The sequence below is a fragment of the Dendropsophus ebraccatus genome, chromosome 11, assembly GCF_027789765.1.
Source record: "Dendropsophus ebraccatus isolate aDenEbr1 chromosome 11, aDenEbr1.pat, whole genome shotgun sequence".
Classification (NCBI taxonomy): Eukaryota; Metazoa; Chordata; class Amphibia; order Anura; family Hylidae; genus Dendropsophus; species Dendropsophus ebraccatus.
This window is the reverse complement of record NC_091464.1, coordinates 13,317,344-13,335,947: the sequence shown is the minus strand read 5'-3', so window position 1 is coordinate 13,335,947 and position 18,604 is coordinate 13,317,344. Positions and strand designations below refer to the sequence as shown.

Sequence of the window (18,604 nt, the reverse complement as noted above, 5' to 3'; positions counted from 1 at the left end):
AGGGGGGTACTGCTTAAAGAAGCAGTTTACAAAAAAATATTATTGGTGGCCCCCCGCGGTAGGTGCTGGAGCGTATACTCAACAGCTGATCGGAGTCCTGCGTCGCGGCTTTGTTCGGGTCCTGCGGCGTCGTTCAATTCTGGCGCGCGCTTACTTCAGATTCTACAGTGACTTCTCTTCTCTGCCTTGTAATTAAACGCCGGAAGTCCCGCGCTTCCATAGAGAATGCATGGAAGCATGTGAGATCCGGCGTATAATCACAGGACAGAGAAGATGAGTTACTGCAGAGGCGGATGTGAGCGTGCGCTGGATTTGAACGGCGCCCTGGAACCGGAACAAAGCCGCGCCGCGGGACACCGATCAGCTATTTTTTTGTGAACTGACTCTTTAACTACTTGGGAAAGGAAGCAATGGTGTGATCTGTGGAATTACAGATGGGTCTGAGATGGTTTACTGTTTTATATGTTTAGGGTTAATAAGAATATTTATCTGTTTATGACACAAGACTCTATATTTACACCAAAAAGTAACACATTAGATGTGCAGATTGAAGATTCATCATTATTTCACATAAATAGGATTGGTCATAAATTCAAAATCTGATAAAACTGATAATCTGGAGATATAGGGTTAAAGGACAAGTGCCATGAAAAACTTTTTCCCAGTAATTGAAGAACATTACAAAGTTATATAACTGTGTAATGTGCTTCAATCACCTATCTGCCTCCCTTCCCTGTCTTTTCCCCCCTCCACCCCCCACCAGGAAGTGTCCTGACTCACACAGACCTGATTACTGTGGTCACCGTCACCAGGCAGCTCCTTCTTGTGAGGATGAGTCATCAGCAGGAGGGCTGCTCTAGCTCCTGTTACAGCAGCCCCCCCTCCCCAGTCCAAGTCATGGCCTGCAGTTGTTCAGCCAATGGGATGAAGTCTGGAATGTGGAGTCTAGTGAGGAAGTAACGACACTGCTAAAATACTGGGATTGATTTAGCATTATATATGATGAAAAGAATGGGGAGTGCTTCTTCAGGGGTCGGAACGCTTTCTATATGTTTATATATATATATATGTAGCCACAAACTTCAGAGGTCTTATAAGTAAATCTAATATTTTTTTTCCCCCAGTTATTAGATGAGGTTGCTTGTCCGCCAGCTTCTTCATATGCACTACAAATATTCACTGATACATCAGAACAACCAGAATTGTAATATAGAGAGGAGTGAGTATACTAAATACTTTCAGTACAGTACGGGGGGTGGTTGAAAGTACTTGATACGCGAACCAATACCGCATGGTACTCGTGTGAAATAGCCAGTCTCCCCGCCGCATGTTTGACAGCCTAAATTAGCTAATAAAGATGCAGGAAAGGGGCTAGCGCATGATGCTATGCTGCAGCCATGTTGGCTTCTGGTCTGGCTGTGATTGGCTAACTGCATCAGGTGACCTGACTTCATATAGACCCAGGTCACTTGATGCTCAATTCATTTGCGTTCTAGTAGCTGACAGGGAGAGCTGCTGGAGCAGGGACAGAGCAGGTTGAGGGCTCAATTTTAATAGTTAGGTAGGTGACTAACAAACACCCAAAATCTTTTCAGGACTAGTAATCTCACAGTGTGACAGAAAAAATTATCTTTCATACAGTATACAGTTGTTATGAACAGCCAGTGGCAATGGGTCCCTGCCTACTTGTCACTGACAGCCCTAGGTGGCTGCGGACAACCACGAGGACGGTCCCTGCTCTGGTATAGGTGGTACACAAAACAAGGACAGACAAACAAACACAGTAGTTTAGTGTGGACAGACTGGGTCAGGCAGCAGAAGTACAAAATCAGATCCTAAAGAATAGTCAGAGTCAGACGGTAAGATCGAGGCAGGCTGCAAACAGGGAAGGTCAGAGAACAAAAGCCAAAAGGTCAGAATCCAAAAGATATAACAGACAATAGCACAAGCAGGCAGAGAGATTAGCTCAATAACCAGCAAGGAGTATACAGACTTGGGGTGTTGTATAGGAGGCCAGGGGTCTGGTCCAGAATTTAATAGGACCATCCCCCTGATCTCCAACCACAAAACACATCCACTGGCAGGAAGACCGGCCCGTCACAGAAAGAACCAAAACAAAATTAACCATGAAGTGGCCAGACAACTTAGCAGGTGAAATCGTCCATGAAACAATAAAGTGACAAAATAAACCAGTGTTCGGACTAATACAAATTCAAAAAAATCAGCGCCTTCCCGGCTATACAGCACGAGCCGAGGGACGCATCAAGCTCCGCAAAGATACAGTCCTGACAACAATATTATATGGTATACTGGTAGTGGTACAGTATACTGGTATAGGTATATAGCTAGTATATGAACAATCCTAAAGGACAGAAATGGCTGCACATCGCACCCATGGTTGACAAGAAAGCTTGTTCAGCTACATTAAAAACCAACATCAGAAGTTAGTATATAGTTTGATCAAATCATATTGCCTCATGCACCACGTGCAGGTCTCTGATACACATGAGTCCCTCCGCTAAATGACACTGTGCCGGTCAGTGGACGCAAAACCAGCAAAGCGAGCACAAGCAGAGAAGGGGGGGCCTTGGGGTTTGGTCCTGTGACTTTGGGGATGCAGGACCATTCTGTGCCCCCCCTTCCCTGCTTGCACTCGCTTTGCAGGATTGGCGGTCACTGACCGGCACAGTGTCATTTAGCGTAGGGACTCATGTGTATCAGAGACCTGCACGTGGTACATGAGGCAATATGGTTTGATCAAATTATATACTAACTTCTGATGTTGGTTTTTAATGTAGCTGATAGGCTTTCATATCAACCATGGGTGCGATGTGCAGCCATTTCTGTCCTCCAGGCTTGTGCATATAGCTAGTATATGCAGCTGTATACTGTGCTACAGTTTGCATTATTGGAGTACATTTTTTCCACTTTAATTTGCGCATTATTGTCAGTTCATAAAAGTGGCGTAAAACAGTGGCCTGGGAGTCTTAGATGCATCCATGCATGCTCCACCTGCTGTTCTCCTTCCATTTCTGTGATGTTTGCATCACTTTCTGAGGTTTTCAGGTGCAGCAGACACTTTTCCCTCTGCCGAAAAAAAAGCTCCTGAAAAAATGCTCGAGTCTCCCATTGATTTTAATAAAACGAGAATTTTAGTACAAGTACAGGGTTTTTATAAATAAAAAGTAATAATAATAATATGCGTCTAAATCATTGAAGTCATGTATACACATGTACATAGATACTAACAATATCCTCCAGAACAGCAGACACTTCCTCGGATGCCTGTATGTTTCCTTTTCTTCCACCTACATGAGTTAAGTAAGGAGGGCTCCCAGACATAAATTATCCCCGTCAATGGAGAGGAAGCCTCCCGCACCTCTTTAGTATATGGATGGTGTATGGGCTGAGGGTCCTTAGAGAAGATCTCTCACTGATGAGCTCTTCTCCTGATTATCCATTAAGCCCCTCACTCTCACCCGGCATATTCCATTAATCCACCTGCATTATTAATGGTCCGGGAGCAGAGCAGATGGGATGCAGCCAGCGTCCATGTCACCCCCTACTATCTCTCCATTGTACTTCTGACTGTTGACACCTTCTGTCTGGCTCTGCTAGTCTTACGCCCTGAAGGGTTAACCTCATCTTCTGAGGATATATTTAAAGCAGGGAGGTAACAGATCACATTGTGAAGAAAGAATAGACAGGCTGGGTAGCTAGAGGCAGATTATGCCGCTAGATTCAAGACACTGTTTTTGTTACATTACTTTATGAATATTCATATAATAAGGATTCATCTAAATTTACACTGCATATTCATAATGTCCTCCCAGTGTAAAGGCCATGTGTTCTATCCAGGATGGGATCCGGGTTATAATTGTATTTTAGAATTGTATAAATCTACCTGCTCACTGCTTCTTTGCAGTAAGTCTGTTTTTTAACTGCAATGGCTCATCCTGGTTATTAAAGGAATATTTCCATCTAATAATGTGACAGTGTACTGCCAGGATATGTCAACATGAGGTGCCTGACATCTGGGGCCTGACTAATCTTGAAAGAGAGAGAGAGAAAAAGAAAAAAAAAAAAAAGAAAGAAGGAAAAAAGAGAAAGAGAAAGAAAGTGAAAGAAACAAAGATAGAGAGAAAGAAAGTCAAAGAAACAAAGATAGAGAGAAAGAAAGGGAGAAACAAAGATAGAGAGAAAGAAAGAAAAAGAGTGAGAGAAGAAAGAAAGAAAGAAAAAGAGTGAGAGAAGAAAGAAAGAAAGAAAGAAAGAAAGAAAGAGAGAAAGAAAAAGAGTAAGAAAAAGAAAGAGAGGAAGAAAGAGAGAAAGAAAGAAAGAAAGAAAGAAAGAAAGAAAGAAAGAAAGAAAGAAAGAAAGAAAGAAAGAAAGAAAGAAAGAAAAAGAAAGAAACAAAGATCAAAAGAAAGAGAGAAAGAAAGAAAAGAGAGAAAGAAAAAGAGAGAGAAACAAAGTTCGAAAGAAAGGGAGAAAGAAAGAAAGACAGAATGAAAGAAAGAAAGAAAGAAAGAAAGAAAGAGAGAGAGAAAAAATAAAAGAAAGAGAAACGAAGATAGAAAGAAAGAAAGAAAAAGAAAGAGAAAAAGAAAAAGAAAGATTGAAAGAAAGAAAAAGACAGACAGAATGAAAGAAAGAAAGAAAGAGAGAGAGAAAGAAAAAGAAAGAAAAAGACAGACAGAATGAAAGAAAGAAAGAGAGAGAGAGAGAAAGAAAAAGAGAAACGAAGATCAAAAGAAAGAAAGAGAGAAAGAAAGAAAAAGAAAGAGAGAGAGAAAGAAAGAGAAAAAAAATTGAAAGAAAGAAAGAGAAGGAGAAAGAAAAAGGAAGAAGAGAAAGAGAGAGAAAAAGAAAGAAAGCTTCAGCACTGATTCAGCCCTGTGGCCCCTTCCCCGACTCTCCATACATTGCAGCCCCCGACCACCTGCCTAGCATGGACACTGCAGCCGTCCTATTTACCTGACTATGTATGAGCCATTTCCCTGCACAGCTGGCGGCCAGGTATACCATATATCCCATATTCCATCACTTTATAAGGTGGGAATAACACTTTGCATACAGACAGGTTTTGGACCCGTGTGATACCGATCCATGCAGGGTCCCAGCAGCACAGAGGATGTCAGGAGAGGAGGGTACTGATCTTATAAGGGAGGTCACAGCGTCCCAGCAGCACAGAGGATGTCAGGAGAGGAGGGTGCTGATCTTATAGGGGAGGTCACAGCAGCACAGAGGATGTCAGGAGAGGAGGGTGCTAATCCTATAGGAGATGGTCCCCCTCTGCCCCCCTTATAGCTGGTCCCCCCTTTTCCCCCCATTATAGCTGGTCCCCCTCTCCCCCCCTTATAGCTTCCCCCCCCTCTTCCCCCCCCCATAGCTGGTCCCCCCTCTCCCCCCCCCTTATAGCTGGTCCCCCCTCTCCCCCCCTTATAGCTGGTCCCCCCTCTTCCCCCCCCTTTATAGCTGGTCCCCCCTCTTCCCCCCTTATAGATGGTCCCCCTGCCCCCCCCTTATAGCTGGTCCCCCTTTTCCCCCCTTATAGATGGTCCCCCCTCTCCCCCCCCTTATAGCTGGTCCCCCTCTTCCCCCCTTATAGCTGGTCCCCCCCTCTTCCCCCCCCCTTATAGCTGGTCCCCCTCTCCCCCCCTTATAGATGGTCCCCCCCCCCTCCTTATAGATGCTCCCCCCCCCTTATAGATGGTCCCCCTCTCTCCCCCCCCTGCAGATAACACACACCAAAAAAACAACACAACTCACCTGCTGTCCGTTCCCTGTCGAGCCTCTCTCCTTCTGCAGCCTCCGGCTGATGTGCGGCTGCCGGGGGTGTCCCGTCTTATCCCCGACAGCGCGCGCATCAGAGAGCTCCCCGTGGAGCCGGAAGTCACAGCCACAGGAGCACGGGGAGCTCTCTGATGCGCGTGCTGCCGGGGATAGGACGGGACACCCCCGGCAGCCGCACATCAGCCAGGGGACAGTCAGTGGCGGATTATAATGTGGGCGGTGTGGCGTGGGCCCCCCCCCAGAGCCTCGGGCCCCTGGCGGCAGCCCAAACCGCCCATATTATAATCTGCCACTGCATACTTGTCATTGCTTTTTGGGTCTCTTTCTTCCAGTTCTGAGCTGCTGCTTTCTGCTGAAGACACAGAAAACGGTGTGTGGGCTATTCTCTCCGTCTCCCCTTTGTATATTAAATAGCACATGAAATGATAATTTTGCAAAGTTCAGTCTGACACTATGAGCTTGTTGTATAAGTGATCGCATTTACAAAAATAATAACTAATGAAATTTCATAACTTTTACAAAAATAACATCTCAATTAAGCAGTCGGAACGGTATCTGTTTTTGAATTACTATGATCTTCCCTGTCTTTGGCAGGCAGATAGCCAAATATGCCAGAATGCTGCTACACACACATCTTTCCTGGGGTTCTGATCGGCAGCGTATATATGTCCTTCCTTGACTTCTCATCAATATCCAGAACCGGAGATATAATGAACTATATGAACTAAATGACACGATCTTCTGAACTAATCTTTTAAATGAACTAGTTCATAGTGAAGTAATCCCCAAAATGAACTAGATTTCCCATCACTAATATGCAGCTCACAGCTGAGCGTGTGATGAAATTGTATCCAGTCTAGGCAATCCTCTGTGAACTAAAAACCCTGGATTTCATACCCACACTGATACTTTGCAGCAAACGCAATTAAGATAAAAGAGATGTTTGTGCAGCTGATGGACGGTACAGTTCAAGGGCACAATTCATTGCTCAGTAAATCCATGGGACATAATGTTATACGTTTCCTCCCTCCACTTCATTGGGACAGTAATAGATGTTACAGAAGCTACAGGCTACATGGCAATTGGCCGAGTGGCCACTATAAAACATGCACGAATCATGGGAGCCCCCCCCCAATAGTTGCGAATATATATATCACAGAGGAAAATTGCAAATTTCTACTTTTTCTACATTTTTTAAATTTATATTTGTGCTCAGACAGGTGCTGACCCTGACCCTGCTGCGCGGCTGTGGAGCAAGGAAGATAAGTAAAGGTTTTTTTTCTTCTTAGCACCTGCCTGAGCATAATTATAAAAAAATACTCCCTGCACTACTCCTTTAAGTCCAATATTAATTGGATCCAGGAGGGCAATGCTACAGTGAGTCCAAAACTCTATGGAAAACTGGTAATTGGTTCCGAAGCCCCCGAAGTGTCAATCAAAAAAAAGAAAATGTAAAGAACAGTAAGAACTAACACAGTGCAAATAAACATTGTCCTTAAATTGTCAGAAGAAGCAATCTAAAAACTGGCTAATCGCGTTCTGTATGACAGTGCACGGCTATCACTATCACTATCTCACCTCTATATGGCTGGGAGCACAGTGCACGGCTATCACTATCACTATCTCACCTCTATATGGCTGGGAGCAGAGTGCACGGCTATCACTATCACTATCTCACTTCTATATGGCTGGGAGCACAGTGCACGGCTATCACTATCTCACCTCTATATGGTTGGGAGCACAGTGCACGGCTATCACTATCTCACCTCTATATGGCTGGGAGCACAGTGCACGGCTATCACTATCACTATCTCACTTCTATATGGCTGGGAGCACAGTGCACGGCTATCACTATCTCACCTCTATATGGTTGGGAGCACAGTGCACGGCTATCACTATCACTATCTCACCTCTATATGGCTGGGAGCACAGTGCACGGCTATCACTATCTCACCTCTATATGGTTGGGAGCACAGTGCACGGCTATCACTATCACTATCTCACCTCTATATGGCTGGGAGCACAGTGCACGGCTATCACTATCTCACCTCTATATGGTTGGGAGCACAGTGCACGGCTATCACTATCACTATCTCACCTCTATATGGCTGGGAGCACAGTGCACGGCTATCACTATCTCACCTCTATATGGCTGGGAGCACAGTGCACGGCTATCACTATCACTATCTCACCTCTATATGGCTGGGAGCACAGTGCACGGCTATCACTATCTCACCTCTATATGGTTGGGAGCACAGTGCACGGCTATCACTATCACTATCTCACCTCTATATGGCTGGGAGCACAGTGCACAGCTATCACTATCACTATCACTATCTCACTTCTATATGGCTGGGAGCACAGTGCACGGCTATCACTATCTCACCTCTATATGTCTGGGAGCACAGTGCACGGCTATCACTATCTCACTTCTATATGGCTGGGAGCACAGTGCACGGCTATCACTATCTCACCTCTATATGGCTGGGAGCACAGTGCACGGCTATCACTATCACTATCTCACCTCTATATGGCTGGGAGCACAGTGCACGGCTATCACTATCTCACCTCTATATGGCTGGGAGCACAGTGCACGGCTATCACTATCTCACCTCTATATGGCTGGGAGCACAGTGCACGGCTATCACTATCTCACCTCTATATGGCTGGGAGCACAGTGCACGGCTATCACTATCTCACCTCTATATGGCTGGGAGCAGAGTGCACGGCTATCACTATCTCACCTCTATATGGCTGGGAGCACAGTGCACGGCTATCACTATCTCACCTCTATATGGCTGGGAGCACAGTGCACGGCTATCACTATCTCCATCACTTCTATATGGCTGGGAGCACAGTGCACGGCTATCACTATCTCACTTCTATATGGCTAGGAGCACAGTGCACGGCTATCACTATCTCATTTCTATATGGCTGGGAGCACAGTGCACGGCTATCACTATCTCACCTCTATATGTCTGGGAGCACAGTGCACGGCTATCACTATCTCACTTCTATATGGCTAGGAGCACAGTGCACGGCTATCACTATCTCACTTCTATATGGCTAGGAGCACAGTGCACGGCTATCACTATCTCACTTCTATATGTCTGGGAGCACAGTGCACGGCTATCACTATCTCACTTCTATATGGCTGGGAGTACAGTGCACGGCTATAACTATCTCCTTCAGGCTGGCTTTAAACTGCCTTAAAATTTAGCAAGAGCTGTATATAGACATAAATTGTTAGTGATGTCCATGCAGCCCTTGTTTTATATAGTAAACAATAAAGTTATATACTTACCTCTCCACGCTCCCTGAAGTCCTTCTAGCTTTTCCCCTCTGAAGCTTCTACAGCCATCTCTGAAGTGACAGGCAGCTCAGCCAATCACTGATTGAGGCAGGACAGCACCACAACCAGTGGTTGGCTGACCTGTTACTTCAGAGACTGGTGTAGAGGCTTCAGCGGGGGCTGCCGTGAGCGGGAAACACGCAGGAGGACACCAGGGAGTATGGACAGGTAAGTATAATCTTTATTATTTTCTATATAGTTGGCCACTGATTACACACCTCCTATTACACAGAGTGTTGCGCAGTAGTCGGCCGATGGTTTTATATCATGCTGAAAGGCAACGAACAGCAGATCGGCTCTTTGGCTGATCATTGTCTTTATGGGGTGAAATCTGTCCTAATCAGCCTTATTGGGTAGATAATCGCCAGATTTAATAGGGCCCTGAGACACATTGGATCTCTAAGGACTTTAAGATTCAATGAAACACAAGGTACAGTATATTAGAACTTTTCATTGTACATTGATGAAACCTCATGCTCACAAAGCTGAACATCTACTCAGAGACACTGCAGTAGAGATGAGCGAACCAGTTTCGGGTTCGAGTCCATCCAAACCCGAACTTTCGGCATTTGATTAGCTGGGGCTGCTCAACTTGGATAAAGCTCTAAGGTTGTCTGGAAAACATGGATACAGCCAATGACTATATCCATGTTTTCCACGTAGCCTTAGGGCTTTATCCAACTTCAGCAGCCACCGCTAATCAAATGCCGAAAGTTCGGGTTCTGATCGACTCGAGCATGCTCCAGGTTCGCTCATCTCTACACTGCAGTAGTTTGTTGCTGTTGTATACTGCAGATTACAGATAGTGCTATAACAGTGGCTGGTGGTAGAAACATTACCCCTTTGGTTCCACTACAATCGGCTTCTTCACAGTCAGCCCCCTGCTCTGTACTAACAGGGGGCAATATCCCTAAGACAGACATCTTCAGATGGGTATACCTTCCTTCTGCAGAGATCTCTGGGCCTAGAGGCTACCATCACACGTTCTATTCTTTTGTCCGTAATTGCGGATTACAGAAAATGTAGGGCCCATTGATTTCAATTATTGGCAATCTCTAGGCCGGACCATAATTGCAGCAAAGATTCTCCCATAGGAGTCAATGGGAGTGTCCATAATTTTTGTGTATTCATACCCGTAATACCCGTAACGTCCGCAGATCCGTAAAAAATACAGACGAGAAATCATATTAAACCATTCCTACTTATTAAACTTGCCCTTTTTTTCTGATCCGCAAAAAAATACAGATTACGGATGCAATATGGATGATTTTTTTGCGGACTGTAGACATCATATACGGTCCTGAAAAATTACTGAATGTGTTAATGCAGCCGGAATTAGAGTTTAAGAGTAGATTCACACACTGTATCGCAGCCGATTTTATACTGTGAATCCGCAGTATAACTGAACACAGCATCAAATCAGCACCATCAAATCTGCTGTGGATCCTTTACGTGTGAACACACCCTAAGGCTAGGTTCACACTATGTCTGGGGTAGGGAACCTTGGCTCTCCAGCTGTTGCAAAACTACAACTCCCATCATGCTTGGACAGCCAAAGCTTTAACCCCTGCATAATGTGAAAATGCCGTCCATCTTTCATAATAATGGCCATTATTTTTTAAAAAATTTGCACACACAGGCCATATCCCCACGTAGTCAAAGACTGGCCATTCCATGACCTGGCCGGATCACGGAACGGCTGGTGTCAGAGAAGATCATCCCCAATGATCTTCACTGCCCCTGAATTCAGATGCAGGCGCATCCGTGCGCGCCCGCATCCAAATTCCCCGTCGCACGTAATGGAGCATGCAACCGGAGCCGCACGCTCCATTGTGTGCACTGACAGGTTTTCTGCGGCTGCTATTCACTGAATAGCGGCCGCAGAAAACTGACATGTCAGTGTCTTGCAGCACCGCTAGGGATACACATAGTTTACACTCATGTCAGGATTCCTTAGAAGGCAGCTCTATCTAAGTTCTGTAGTAATCACAGCCGTTGTTACAACGGCCGTGATTATTACGAAACTTACGTAGTGTGAACATAGCTTAACGCCCGATGTTATGAAAGACGGACGTCATTTGCACATAATGTGAACCTAGCCAAGCACCGACTTTCAGGGCTACTTTCCCTCCCCTCTGTGCTAAATGACAAACACAGAAACACTACACTAGAGCAACTCAGCTCTGCTCCATGTCCTGACTGCGGCGTGAAGCATCTAACGTAAGGCACATTATGGAGCATATGTTAATCTCTGTTATATGATGATGTAACGGGAGAGCGGCGTCTACAGTATAATGTACCAGTGCGAGGAAAGCTGGCACAGGCTGTACATCTGCCAAAGTGTCTGTGCTCCTGCCCTCTCAGGGAGGACTATGGAGGGAAAGGGAGGGAGCTATGGAGAGACTGAGGGATAAGGGAGGGAGAGAAGAAGAGAGAGAGAGAGAAGGAGGGAGAGGAGGAGCGTATACTGATGCAGTCAGCTTGCAGTATCCTGATCCACACACACACATATATATATATATCCCCAGCACTGAACCTGCACCCTCCCTCCTTGCTGCAGATCTCTCTATGTGATGTGAAGAAGTAACCACCGCTGTAGCATTGGCACCTGTCCCCATCATCCAGGTAGGCTTTATTGGGCACCGCTATAACAGGCTGGCACTGAAGCATATGTTTTTAGTGGACTTTTGGCTTTTTTTATTATTATTAGTGTTGTTGTGCACATATTGCGGGGCAGCTAGTTTCTTAATAGATTTTATTTGGGATGATATCTCACAGCCTTATTACATTAGATGCATATGGTATAATGCACTAGAGGTGCACAGGAATGTATAGCCATCCAGAGACTGCTGACTCTATAGATCAGCCTTATTAGTGGATAGGCTAGCAATAGACCAGCAGCTTGCAGCATGGCCTGAAGAGAAGAGGAGGATAGTGGTGCTGCTGCATGAAACTACTGTTTGGGTGACTTCATACTATGACAGCAATGTAATATAACTATGAGATCAGCCAGGAGCAGGAAATGTGCAAGGAATGACCTGCAGGACCCCAGCAGCCCAGGGACTGATCACTGACTCACTACTGTGTGTCTTCTAGTATTATTATAAATGTGTGTGAGGCGGGGATGACGTCCTGCAGATTTATGGGATGGGAATAATATAGTATATCCTTGTGTGCCTAGAGAATGGGTATATAGTTATACATAGTTATAGAATGGGTATTCAGATATATATAGTTATACAATGGGTATATAGTTATATATAGTTATAGAATGGGGATATAGTTATATATAGTTATAGAATGGGGATATAGTTCTATATAGTTATAGAATGGGGATATAGTTATATATAGTTATACAATGGGTATATAGTTATACAATGGGAATATGGTTCTATGTAGTTATAGAATGGGTAGTATATAGTTCTATATAGTTATAGAATGGGTATAAAGTTCTATATAGTTATACAATGGGTATATAGTTCTATATAGTTATACAATGGGTATATAGTTATGTATAGTGATAGAATGGGTATATAGTTATATATACTTATAGAATGGGTATATAGTTATAAAACAGGTATATAGTTATATATACTTATAGAATGGGTATATAGTTCTATATAGTTCTAGAATGGGTATATAATTATAGAATGGGGATATGGTTATATATAGCTATAGAATGGGTAGTATATAGTTCTATATAGTTATACAATGGGTATATAGTTCTATATAGTTATACAATGGGTATATAGTTCTACATAGTTATACAATGGGTATATAGTTCTATATAGTTATACAATGGGTATATAGTTATACATAGTTATAGAATGGGTATAGTAATATAGAGTTATAGAATGGGTATATAATTATACATAGTTATAGAATGGGGATATGGTTATATATAGTTATAGAATGGGTATATAGTTCTATACAGTTATACAATGGGTATATAATTATAGAATGGGTATATAGTTCTATATAGTTATACAATGGGTATATAGTTAAATATAGCTATAGAATGGGTAGTATATAGTTCTATATAGTTATACAATCGGTATATAGTTCTATATAGTTATACAATCGGTATATAATTATAGAATGGGGATATGGTTATATATAGCTATATAATGGGTAGTATATAGTTCTATATAGTTATACAATGGGTATATAGTTCTATATAGTTATACAATGGGTATATAGTTCTATATAGTGATAGAATGGGTATATAGTTATATATAGTTATACAATGGGTATATAGTTATATATAGTTATACAATGGGTTTATAGTTATATATACTTATAGAATGGGTATATAGTTATAAAACAGGTATATAGTTCTATATACTTATAAAATGGGTATATAGTTCTATATAGTTCTAGAATGGGTATATAGTTATAGAATAGATATATAGTTATAGAATGGGTTTATAGTTCTATATAGTTATAGAATGGGTTGTATACGCTTCTATATAGTTATAGAATGGGTAGTATACGGTTCTATATAGTTATAGAATGGGTATATAGTTCTATATAGTTATAGAATGGGTATATAGTTCTATATAGTTATAGAATGGGTATATAGTTCTATATAGGTATAGAATGGGTATATAGTTCTATATAGTTATAGAATGGGTATATAGTTCTATATAGTTATAGAATGGGTATATAGTTATACATAGTTATAGAATGGGGATATAGTTCTATATTGTTATATAATGGGTATATAGTTATAGAATGGGTAGTGCAGTATATAGTTCCATATAGTTAAAGAATGGGTATATAGTTATATATAGTTATGTAATGGTTTTATAGTTATATATAGGTATATAATGGGTATATAGTTATATAATGGGTAGGCCTTCAGTGCTGAGGAAGCTGGGCGGGTGGCTGGACATACAGTAGATAATATAGCACAAGAAGAACTTGAAGACAAACTTCTAATAAATAGAAGAGAAGGAAGAGTAATATTTTGTATACCATTGTGTATAATATTGTGTATATTGAGTATACCGGAGTCAGGGGTAGGGAACCCTGGCTCACCAGCTTTAGCTTTGGTTGTCCAGGCATGATGGGAGTTGCAGTAGCTGGGGGGCCAAGGTTCCCTACCCCTCATCTAGGTAGTAATAGAGAGGATGGTTTATGGCTGTATAACCTGGATGCATACATTGCTTTCCTCTCAGCTCTGCAGCAGATTTTGCTCTTTTTGCCTCATGTAGGATGCTGTAAATGACTCCATTCAGTGGTTCTTGCATACTTGTTTATTATTCATTTCTAAAGTGAATGATGGCAACTATCCCGCAAAGTAGCCAAAACTTCAAGGTACTTTTTAGATTCGAATAGATAAAAAAAAAATCTATAGTCAGTGGTGGTGGGGTTACACATAGTATATAGATATGTCTATAGTCAGTAGTGGTGGGGTTACACATAGTATATAGATATTTCTATAGTCAGTGGTGGTGGGGTTACACATAGTATATAGATATGTCTATAGTCAGTAGTGGTGGGGTTACACATAGTATATAGGTATGTCTATAGTCAGTGGTGGTGGGGTTACACATAGTATATAGGTATGTCTATAGTCAGTAGTGGTGGGGTTACACATAGTATATAGGTATGTCTATAGTCAGTAGTGGTGGGGTTACACATAGTATATAGATATGTCCATAGTCAGTAGTGGTGGGGTTACACATAGTATATAGGTATGTCTATAGTCAGTGGTGTTGGGGTTACACATAGTATATAGATATGTCTATAGTCAGTGGTGGCGGGGTTACACATAGTATATAGGTATGTCTATAGTCAGTGGTGGCGGGGTTACACATAGTATATAGTCAATGGTGGTGGGGTTACACATAGTATATAGGTATATCTATAGTCAGTGGTGGTGGGGTTACACATAGTACATAGGTATGTCTATAGTCAGTAGTGGTGGGGTTACACATAGTATATAGGTATGTCTATAGTCAGTAGTGGTGGGGTTACACATAGTATATAGGTATGTCTATAGTCAGTAGTGGTGGGGTTACACATAGTATATAGGTATGTCTATAGTCAGTAGTGGTGGGGTTACACATAGTATATAGGTATGTCTATAGTCAGTAGTGGTGGGGTTACACATAGTATATAGATATGTCCGTCCATACTCACTAATGAGAAGTTTCCCTGCAGTTCTTTCTTTCCCAGTCTTGGAGCTTGTCCTAACCATCCATCTACTTATCATAAAACCATTTTTGGCAATCGCTTTGTATCTTATATTACACGATTTTAATGTAGATGTCGTCCTGCAAGTTATACATCTCCAGAGGGTGAAGAGAAGCTTCCAGGCAGGTGTGCAGACTACTACCTGCGGCTTGTGCGGACCTTATATTAGAGATGGGATATACATTGCCATGGACTATGGCCGCACATGTATAGGCTTCTCTGCAGAGCCCCCAGTACAGGCCCATCCACACTGAGCATTATATTCATACAGGTCTACCTGAACTCTAATCATCATGTAAATGATTCTCCTGAATGAGTGTAAGTGCATCATCGGGTGTTCATGGTCAGACATGGAGGACGGACATGGGGCAATAAAGGGTTAGAAAGAGATACTTAGATAGGAGGGGAGGAATTTTTGTTGTCATGAAGCTGATATATACCTTTCTTTGTAATGAATTATGGGGCTTAATGGCTGTGTCATTATTTTGGATAATGTGGAATTTAAAAAAAAATAATTAAAATGCTAATAAGGGAGTCCTTAAAGTTATGTTTCCTTGTGAACAGACTTTTTAAAACCGACCAGAAGTTATATATAAGACGTGATCCTTTCTAGGAATTCTCATGGCATGTTATAATACACTACCTCGTAGCTGTCATAATATACTACCTCATAGCTGTTATAATATACTACCTCATAGCCGTTATGATACACTACTTCCTAGTTGTTATAATATACTACTTCATGTTATAATATACTATTTCTTAGCTGTTATAATATACTTCTTAGCTTCTTATAATATACTTTTTAGTTGTTATAATATACTAATTCTTAGCTGTTGTGCTTCTTTGCTGTTATAATATACTACTTAGCTGTTATAATATACTGCTTAGCTGTTATAATATACTGCTTAGCTGTTATAATATACTACTTCTTAGCTGTTATAAAATACTGCTTAGCTGTTATAATATACTACTTCTTAGCTGTTATAATATACTACTTCTTAGCTGTTATAATATACTACTTCTTAGCTGTTATAAAATACTGCTTAGCTGTTATAATATACTACTTCTTAGCTGTTATAATATACTACTTCTTAGCTGTTATAATATACTACTTCTTAGCTGTTATAAAATACTGCTTAGCTGTTATAATATACTACTTCTTAGCTGTTATAATATAATACTTCGTTTTTATAATATTTCTTAGCTGTTATACTATACCACTGCTTAGTTGTTATAATATACTTATTAGTCGTTACAATATACTACTTATTTTTCTACAAGGTATCTATACAGGTTTGTTGACTTTTAAATAGGAGGAAGCAGTCACAACCGATTGAGTTCACGATGCAGACACATTATTATTATTATTATTATTATTACTATTATTATCCTGCATTATTACTCCACCGCACCATTCTGTTACATTTAGATTCTCGTCCACATTTTCTTCCTATTTTTTGGTGAGGAGTAAAACACTTTGAAAGCAGCCATTTCATCTGAGCACAAGGCCTTCATTTAGTTCATTGATTCCTTTTGGCCCTTGATGGTTTCTGACCCATCTGTTGCTGCATACTTTGAGTAGAAGTAGCCTGGAGTGAAAGACGTTGTATGAAAGACACGGACAAATAGTCAGTGTCGCTGCCCGGGACCACACACATCTGTACAATATGTTCCCTCTGTTATTGATCTGTATGTACTATGTATTCCTATATGCAGGATGTAAGTAATAGGATTATTACTGTAATATCATATATTATTATAAAACATGTATGGATGAGATTTTAGCCATAGTTAGAATAAGATACAAGTGTTGGCTATAAAAAAAAAAAATAATCAGTGACCCACAGGAATTGTGTAAGTGCTGATATTGACTGAGAATTAACATAGCTCCAAATTCTATTGAAAATCGGATGAATGAAACCCTAGTACAGGAGTATGGAACTTTAGCTCTCCAGCTGGTGCAAAACTACAACTCCCATCATGCTAAAGCTTTAGCTGTGCGGGCATGATGGGAGTTATAGTTTTGTAGCAGTTGGAGAGCCGAGCTTCCCTACCCCTGGCCTAGTAGATGGCAGCAGCCGCAGCGGCAGGATGTTAAAAGTAATGAACCGTGTTTTACAATTTCGAGTTCGTAATTTTTAGTGCCTGAGACTCAAGTAAAAATGCATTTTACATTCTAAAAATGTAACCGTGTCCTCGTAAGAAGAAATAGGGAGAAGGCAAACAGACAAATTATCCAAGGGGAAATGTACTGGCGACAACATTTACATATATACACATAGAGACCACTCATAGACATATCATAGAGACCGCTAATAGACATATAGAGACTACTCATAGACATAGAGAACGATCATAGACATATCATTAAGACTGCTCATAGAAATATCATAGAGACCGCTGATAGACGTATCATAGAGACTAATTATAGACATATCATAGAGACAGCTTATAGACATATCACAGAGACCGATAATAGACATATCATAGAGACCTCTCATAGACATATCATAGAGACAGCTCATAGACATATCATAGAGACCGATCATAGATGTATCATGGAGACCGATCATAGACATATCATAGAGACAGCTCATAGACATATCATAGAGACAGCTCATAGATGTATCATGGAGACCGATAATAGACATATTATAGAGACTGATCATAGACATATTATAGAGACCGATCATAGACATATCATAGAGACAGCTCATAGACATATCATAGGGACCGATCATAGACATATGCTAGAGACTGCTCATAGACACATCATAGAGACTGTTCATAGACATATCATAGAGACTGCTCATAGACACATCATAGAGACTGTTCATAGACATATCATAGAGACCGCTCATAGACACATCATAGAGACCGATCATAGATGTATCATGGAGACCAATCATAGATATATCATAGAGACTGATCATAGACATATCATAGAAACTGCTCATAGACATATCATAGAGATTGCTCATAGACATATCATAGAGACCGCTCATAGACATATCATAGAGACCGCTCATAGACATATCTTAGAGACCGCTCATAGACATATCTTAGAGACCGCTCATAGAAATATCAATGTTGTATAGATGCTCCAGCTTCTGCCCTCAGAAAGGAGTCAGGGATGTGCTGCTGTCCGGACCGACAAGACTCCCATTGCTCAGTCAATGTAGAACAAAGGATCAGACAGCTCATAGTCTTTCCTGTATAGCCCTGTATCATTACCCTACAGATATTAACACA

At 41.5% G+C, this 18,604-nt stretch overlaps 1 protein-coding gene across 1 annotated transcript in view; it reads left to right on the top strand.

The window, feature by feature from the left end:
- The first annotated feature begins 11,601 nt into the window (after positions 1–11,601).
- Positions 11,602–18,604, top strand: part of CNTN2 (contactin 2) — a 79,765-nt gene continuing 72,762 nt past the window's right edge. The window contains exon 1 of the mRNA XM_069946359.1: positions 11,602–11,773. The gene's annotated coding sequence lies outside the window, so the exon portion shown is untranslated. The remainder of the gene's footprint in view (positions 11,774–18,604) is intronic.